Source organism: Solea solea, chromosome 7, assembly GCF_958295425.1.
Source record: "Solea solea chromosome 7, fSolSol10.1, whole genome shotgun sequence".
Classification (NCBI taxonomy): Eukaryota; Metazoa; Chordata; class Actinopteri; order Pleuronectiformes; family Soleidae; genus Solea; species Solea solea.
Window position 1 is genome coordinate 17,808,787 of NC_081140.1, and position 6,615 is coordinate 17,815,401.

The window sequence follows — 6,615 nt, forward strand, 5'->3', positions numbered from 1 at the left end:
TAGGTCTTTTGATAACGTCACAGTTGTGACAGGCCCGTTTAGTCAGGAACATGGTGTCTGTTGCTGCCAAAGCGATGCATTATTCATAGTTTGGTTATGGAGCAGTTGGAGAAGAGGACTGGTAATTTCCAGTACAAGCGAGAAAAAAAAACAAGATAAAAAAGTAGAGATAAAAGAAAAAAAAATCTTCTAAAATAGGATTTGATGATTGACTTGATATTTTTTAGGATACAAGCCTGTATGTAAAATTATTTTTATGTAATTTCATCATTTTATGTAATATGTAATAATATTGTTAGTGTTTTTATATGCATATATACATATACATATATATGTGTATATATGTATATATATATATACACACATATATATATATATTATTCTATATATCATTTTTTATGTAAAGCAATATAGGGAAATTCAGTGTGATTCACTTCTGCCCATCTCCAAAATACATGGCCTGAATTTATATAATTTATATATATATAAATATATATATAGGCAGCTTCACAGTGTAAAATAAAGCCATGGTTTGAGTGTGTGTGTGTAACAAAAAGGGGGAAAAAAGGGTTCCTTATCGCCTGCCTCACTTGACTTACAAATTTGCCTGATTCATTTCCTGACATCTTAACCGCCTCTTATTGAACATTTAATAAACACCTGACACTGGAGCCTGTAATTATAGGAATCCAGATCGCATTATCCTTCCGATATTTTCCCCACAAAACAGAATGTCTTTAGCTATTAATTAATACTGATCTCACAGACTCTGCGCCGATGGAGTCTGCACTGTTTGTGTATGTCGACGTTTGGGGCAGGAGCTCGACGCCAAAACTATTGAATTATTGATTGCGAGCCTCGCCAGTAATGGAGGAGACGGAACTGGGAAACTGCTGAGTCGGGGGCGCGCACTGCTGCCCGACCTCGGAGGCGCGCATGCCCTGCGACGGTCCCCTTACATGTTAAAACAAATCTTAAACCTTAAGTGTGTGTGTGACCAGTCACATTTATTATTATTATATTATTTTTTTGTAACGGTTATTAAGGAAAAACATATTAGTGTGATATGTCATTAAAAAAGTGTCACTACTTTAACACTCATTATTCAGTGCACCACAAGGACGTGTTCTGTGCTGTGTAATGAAAACTACACAGTGCATTTGTGAAGGGGATAATTAATTTCCAGCATCAGCCTGAAGGACTTATCAGCTGCCCATGCATTCATCCCCACATACCTCTCCACTACTGACAGTCCACAGTCTTGCATGTCTGTGGTTAGTGGTCCAGCAGCTGTATCAGCATGTCCTGAGGTGTAGCTGTAGAGGGGGGGGGGGGTCTCTTCTCAGAGGGGCCCAGGAGACAATGAGACGGGGACACACAAGTGTTCTCCTGATTAGACATGGAGACGACCAGCGCTCTCACTCTGCTCTCAACACACTCTTTTAAGACACACACACACACACACAGCCAGCCGGGAGCCAGCCACACAGGCTCTCTCTCTCTCTCTCTCTCTCTCTCTCTGGCTTCACCTCACTGTCTCTCCCTCTCACTCGCTCCCTGCTGGACTTTCCCCCCTATCTTCACTAACTCATGTACACTCACTTTCTCTCTCTCTGTCTCTCTTGCAGTGGTTGATCATAGAGTGAGTCAGATTGAGGAGTGGGCACGCACACACACACACACACAGATAGATAGAGAGACATACAGAAAAATATAAAGATTTGAACAATAAGATTTTACTTCCAAACATTCCTGCCATGGAGGTTTCCACGACTTCAGAGGACATTGCATCCTGAAGACTTACTCTAATCTTAACCATAACTATTACTGGCTTAATGCTGACCCCTAACCATAACCTAACTCCAGCCTTTTTTTTCAACTTTAAAACACGTCTTCACTTTAAAATGTACCTTAATAGTCATTTATTGACTGTATAAACAGCATTTAGGACCCCACTACATATACCAGGCACGCACACGCACACACACCCTTTTAAAAGCTCAACACTACGAAAGCCTCGATTTTTGATGAATTCATTGAGAATGCAAAATGTGAATGGGTGTGATGAAGAGTAAAGAAAGTATAGAAAGGAATTTTAAGTTTTGTAAAAATATGATTTTACGACCACACATTCCTATCATGGCTTCTCTTCCTCTCTCTCTCTCTCTCTCACACTCACACACACACACACACCAAAGCTTAGTGGTGAGTCAGAACACCACTCCACACCATCCTTCATATCAACTGGTGCTGTCTTGTTGCTATATTTACCCCACTACAACCCCGGAGACAAATACACTACTCTCTCATTTCCCACACTTGGCCCTTTATCAAATTAGGGCAAGTTTAAACAATCGCACGGAGCAGTTTTCAGTGACAGTGAAGAGCAACCGGCTGTGGATAAGCGTGATAATATCCAGCGCGTCTACCACGCTTGGTTTATGTATATGCATTTATACGAGTACATTATACGTGAGACAAAAAAATCTGCTCTTCTCTTCTCGAGGGCTCACATTTTGTTACATGTATGAGTATATCGTGCTCAAAGAGCAGGACGCACAAGGCACTGCACCAAAGACAACAGCCATCAGGAGCAGCGGCAGATAAAAGAGCAACTTCAAAGGCATCAAACGGAGCGAAAGTGAAAAAGAAACCTGCTGAAAACTCCCTCAAATATAGCACTCAGGCCAGCAATTAGGACACTGTATCGCTGCCTCTTATCATATGCGTGTGCCGTACAGGCCTGGGTGGCTGACTGCAGCACTCAGTGTGGGCTGCAGTCAGCAGAGGATTACAGCGTTCACGGAGCTCCGGCTGTAACGCTGTATTTAATTTCACTGTAGGATGAAAAGTGGGTGTTCACGCAGATTCTGACCCCTGCTATGACCAGGGAGGTTTAACCATGGTGATCACAGACGCAGAGAAAACAAAAGACTCCAGATCTCCCGCTCCTTCTATTCAGCCGCTAAGTAGAACAAAACAAAAGAGAGGTCAGAACAAAACAAGAAGTCTAATTGTTTCACTGTTTCCTGTTTGGCTGCCCCAGGGCAATCTACACATTTTTATGCACTGGCTGCATTTTATTTGTTATTAATTTGTTTCCAGTTGCAGCTGGTTTGCAGATTAGGGAGATAACATAATGTATAACTCGCTGCCCTGGGAAGAAGACATAACAAGGCTGTTTGTGCTGAAACCTGTGGGCATTAGCAGCTAACAGGGGATTTTATTGTTTCCATTGAAAAAAAAAAAAGAGAGAAAAAAAGAAGGTGATATTCGGTGCAGTGTGGAGGCACCGAGGACTGGGTTTATGTGAGCACTGATAGAGTGTGAGAACAAAATGAACGCTAAGACAGAGAGAGACGCTCGGTAAATACTGTACACTGCTCTGTATTTACAAGCTGCTGAGATCCAATCATCTGTGTGCGAGTATAATCGAGTACTTGCTTTTCAATCATCAGATGTTTGTACACAGACTCTTAAATTACAAAAAGCCTCTTGGAAACACAGGCTTAACTCATCTCATATTGATTGTATTCACGCTGTCTGGAGTTTACAGAATGTCATTTTAAAAATGTCATGAAATGACAAAAGAGGCCGACAAATCGCCCAATATTTGTATCAGGATGCTCAAGTGTCTTTTTATTGTGGGTAAATCCAGGGAGGTCCGGGATCATTCATTCTGGGGTCAAAGCGCTTTTCAAACATCCCGTCTAAGGAACCATTTATAACCATTTATTTATCTGTTGACCGCATTCAAATGCTCTCTGAACTCATGACAGACATGTGGGTGAAGGCAGAGTTTGGATGTGATGGAAAATAAGAGCCTGGTTCTCAGTGAGCATCAATCACCTGTGTAGTGTAAATGTTATACTCATGAAGCTGCTCGCTGATTTCACATCGCCATAAATCCATGTACGTGCGTGACGGTGATCAGTGCGGCACACGGATGTTAGAACACATACAACTCAAACCTGGGAACATTAAAAATACGTTATTTTGTTTACATGGCAAATGTTTATTATGGAGATGATGATGCAATTTCACATGTTTTCATTTGAAACAAAAGGATAGGGAGGTGCTTTGTTCTCTGCATCTATTTAACTTAAGATATAAAGGCATTGAAATCCTATTGTTATATTGTTCAAAACATAAAGTAAAAGCAGAAATGCTTATTGCATGAGCATGTATTCACTCAGTGTTGCATGTAAATGGTGCTTGCCATTCACCCATTCACTCACACATTCACACTCAGCACATCCTGGTTCTTTCATACATATTTCACTCACAGCTGTCCGGAGCTATGTGCCCAGGGACACATCAGCATGTACGTTAGCTAAGCTGGGAATCAAACCCCTCGCGTTGAAAGACGACCGACTCTACCACTGAACCACTGTGATCTTTAGACAATATATTATATAAACGTTACTGTGTTTCGTCACAAATGATGATACAAACACAGAAGGCAGCCCATGGCCAAGTGGAAAGGGAACTTGGCTCCTAACCAGAGGGTTGCCGGTTTGAGTCCCCACCAGGTCAAAGGGCTGGGATACCCCTGAGCAAGGTACCCAACCCCCATTGCTCAGTGGCTGCCCACTGCTCCTAATTCTAGTAAGGTTTCTAGTATAGGACGGGATAAATGCGGAGAAGGAAATCCCCCAAAGGGATTAATAAAGTATAAAATACAATAAATATAATTCTATCAGATGAAGAGGAAATATTCAGATAAACATGGAGAAAACATTAAATGTTGCCATTATTCTCTTGGATTCTTTTTGACTGGTGCACTTGTAAGTATTTTAATAACGTAGTTGGTCTCAGTGTCAGTTGAGGCTAAGTCAGATTGTAGTCTCATCTATGAAAGTGCCCGTCACAATTTATTTAACTCATCGTGTAATTCGTACATTAACCACTACTTTGGGTCAATGTACTTTTATTCCACGAGTGAATTGGAACGGATACTTTGAATGTTAATATATAATATATAATATCGGGTTGTCACAGGGACGAGCACAACATTAACATCAGCAGCACAAGTTTGAGTCCACCTTTGCTGGCAAATGTAGAGAATCAGAGACAAACAGTCTACAAACAAATGCTGTATCTTTCATGTAGAAAACTGTTTCAACTTTAATTTTTCTCATTATTATTATTATTATTATATAGGATTGTGTGATTATCAAAAGCCCTATTCCCTGAGATTAGTTCTACATGGGGAGCAGGTGTAGTCAAGTCAAGTCAAGTCAACTTTATTTCTATGGCACATTTAAAAACAAGACTTTACAGATTTAAAGGCACAGCAACATAAAAGGTAAACAATATATAAACAATTAAAATAGTCACCACAGGGCATTTGTAATATTAATGGCCAATTCACACAGGATAAGAAATCTCAGTAAAACTACGCATGGTAAATCCCGCGGCAAGTAAATCCCAGACCCTGGAACTCTGTGATAAAAGTCACTGTAATATTTATTGACACTGTCCAGTAATGTTTACTAACATGGCACATTTGGACGGGACTAAAATGACTGAGAAGCTCTGGTAATAACTACTTTACTCCACATAATCCCATCTGACTAGGGCTAAAGACAGTACTCTGCATGTTCAGTTATTGATGTGAGGCAATAAAACCATCGACTGCGACTCCTCTATATCAAAGCAAACCATTCCCCGAACCTCGCTTGATGTTAGCCTCTCTATTCCTCCCATATTGAGGCTAGGGGGCGCTACATAGGGTTCTTCTTCTCACTCACATTCTCACATGCTTCAGGCTTGTTTTTATGCCTTGTGCATATTAATAAGAGTTTGGGGGCAGCAGAATATGGGATCAAGAGGTCAAGTGCTTTGGACGTAATAGAATTTCAAACCAGGACAGTGTCTGTCATCCAGGACGTCTTACTCAGGTGCTTTCATTGATCCTGCCACTTGTATCCCCTCATTGATACAGCAGTATTGACAGCTGTATAGCTATGGTAATTTACTCCTCAGGCGAGTGCGTGTAAGCCACTGTCCCCGGGCTGCGAGATAAAGACACACGAGAAGCACACACAAACATGTTCACGTGTCCTATTATGGGCTAATAGGATGAGTATGAATGGTGATGTATAATGTTGCAGGCCCATGTCAGGTTCAACTGGGAGCAGTGGGTTGAGTGGGCCGTGTGAGTCACTGGTGGAATGAATGCATCTTGTTTTAATGCAGGCTAATGTAAATTGATGTCACAAGCTGAGGGAAGGGCAGGGAAAATGCGAAGAGCTGACTGCGCTGCATTACGGAGGCCAAGGAGGCGTCGGAGGAGGCAGGACCCCGCAGTGGTGCGACGTTCTATTGGATTACCGTGTTGGCTCAACAATCTGCCAACGTCTAATTAAATAGGCCTGCATTAGCTTCCTGCACAGCGGGGGAGTGTGAGAGACGGACACTATCTCATTCTGAAATGGGATGTAAAAATAGATCTCGCAAGTTAGCCCTCACTTACGCTCCACCCCCCCCCTCTCCTGTGATATCACTACTTCTCAGTGTGTGACCGTCCCTTTATGTCTCTCCAAATTTGTCACACTTGTTTTTCAGACTTGGAAATATCATTCTCCCTGATAGGACCTGAGCAAAAGAGCT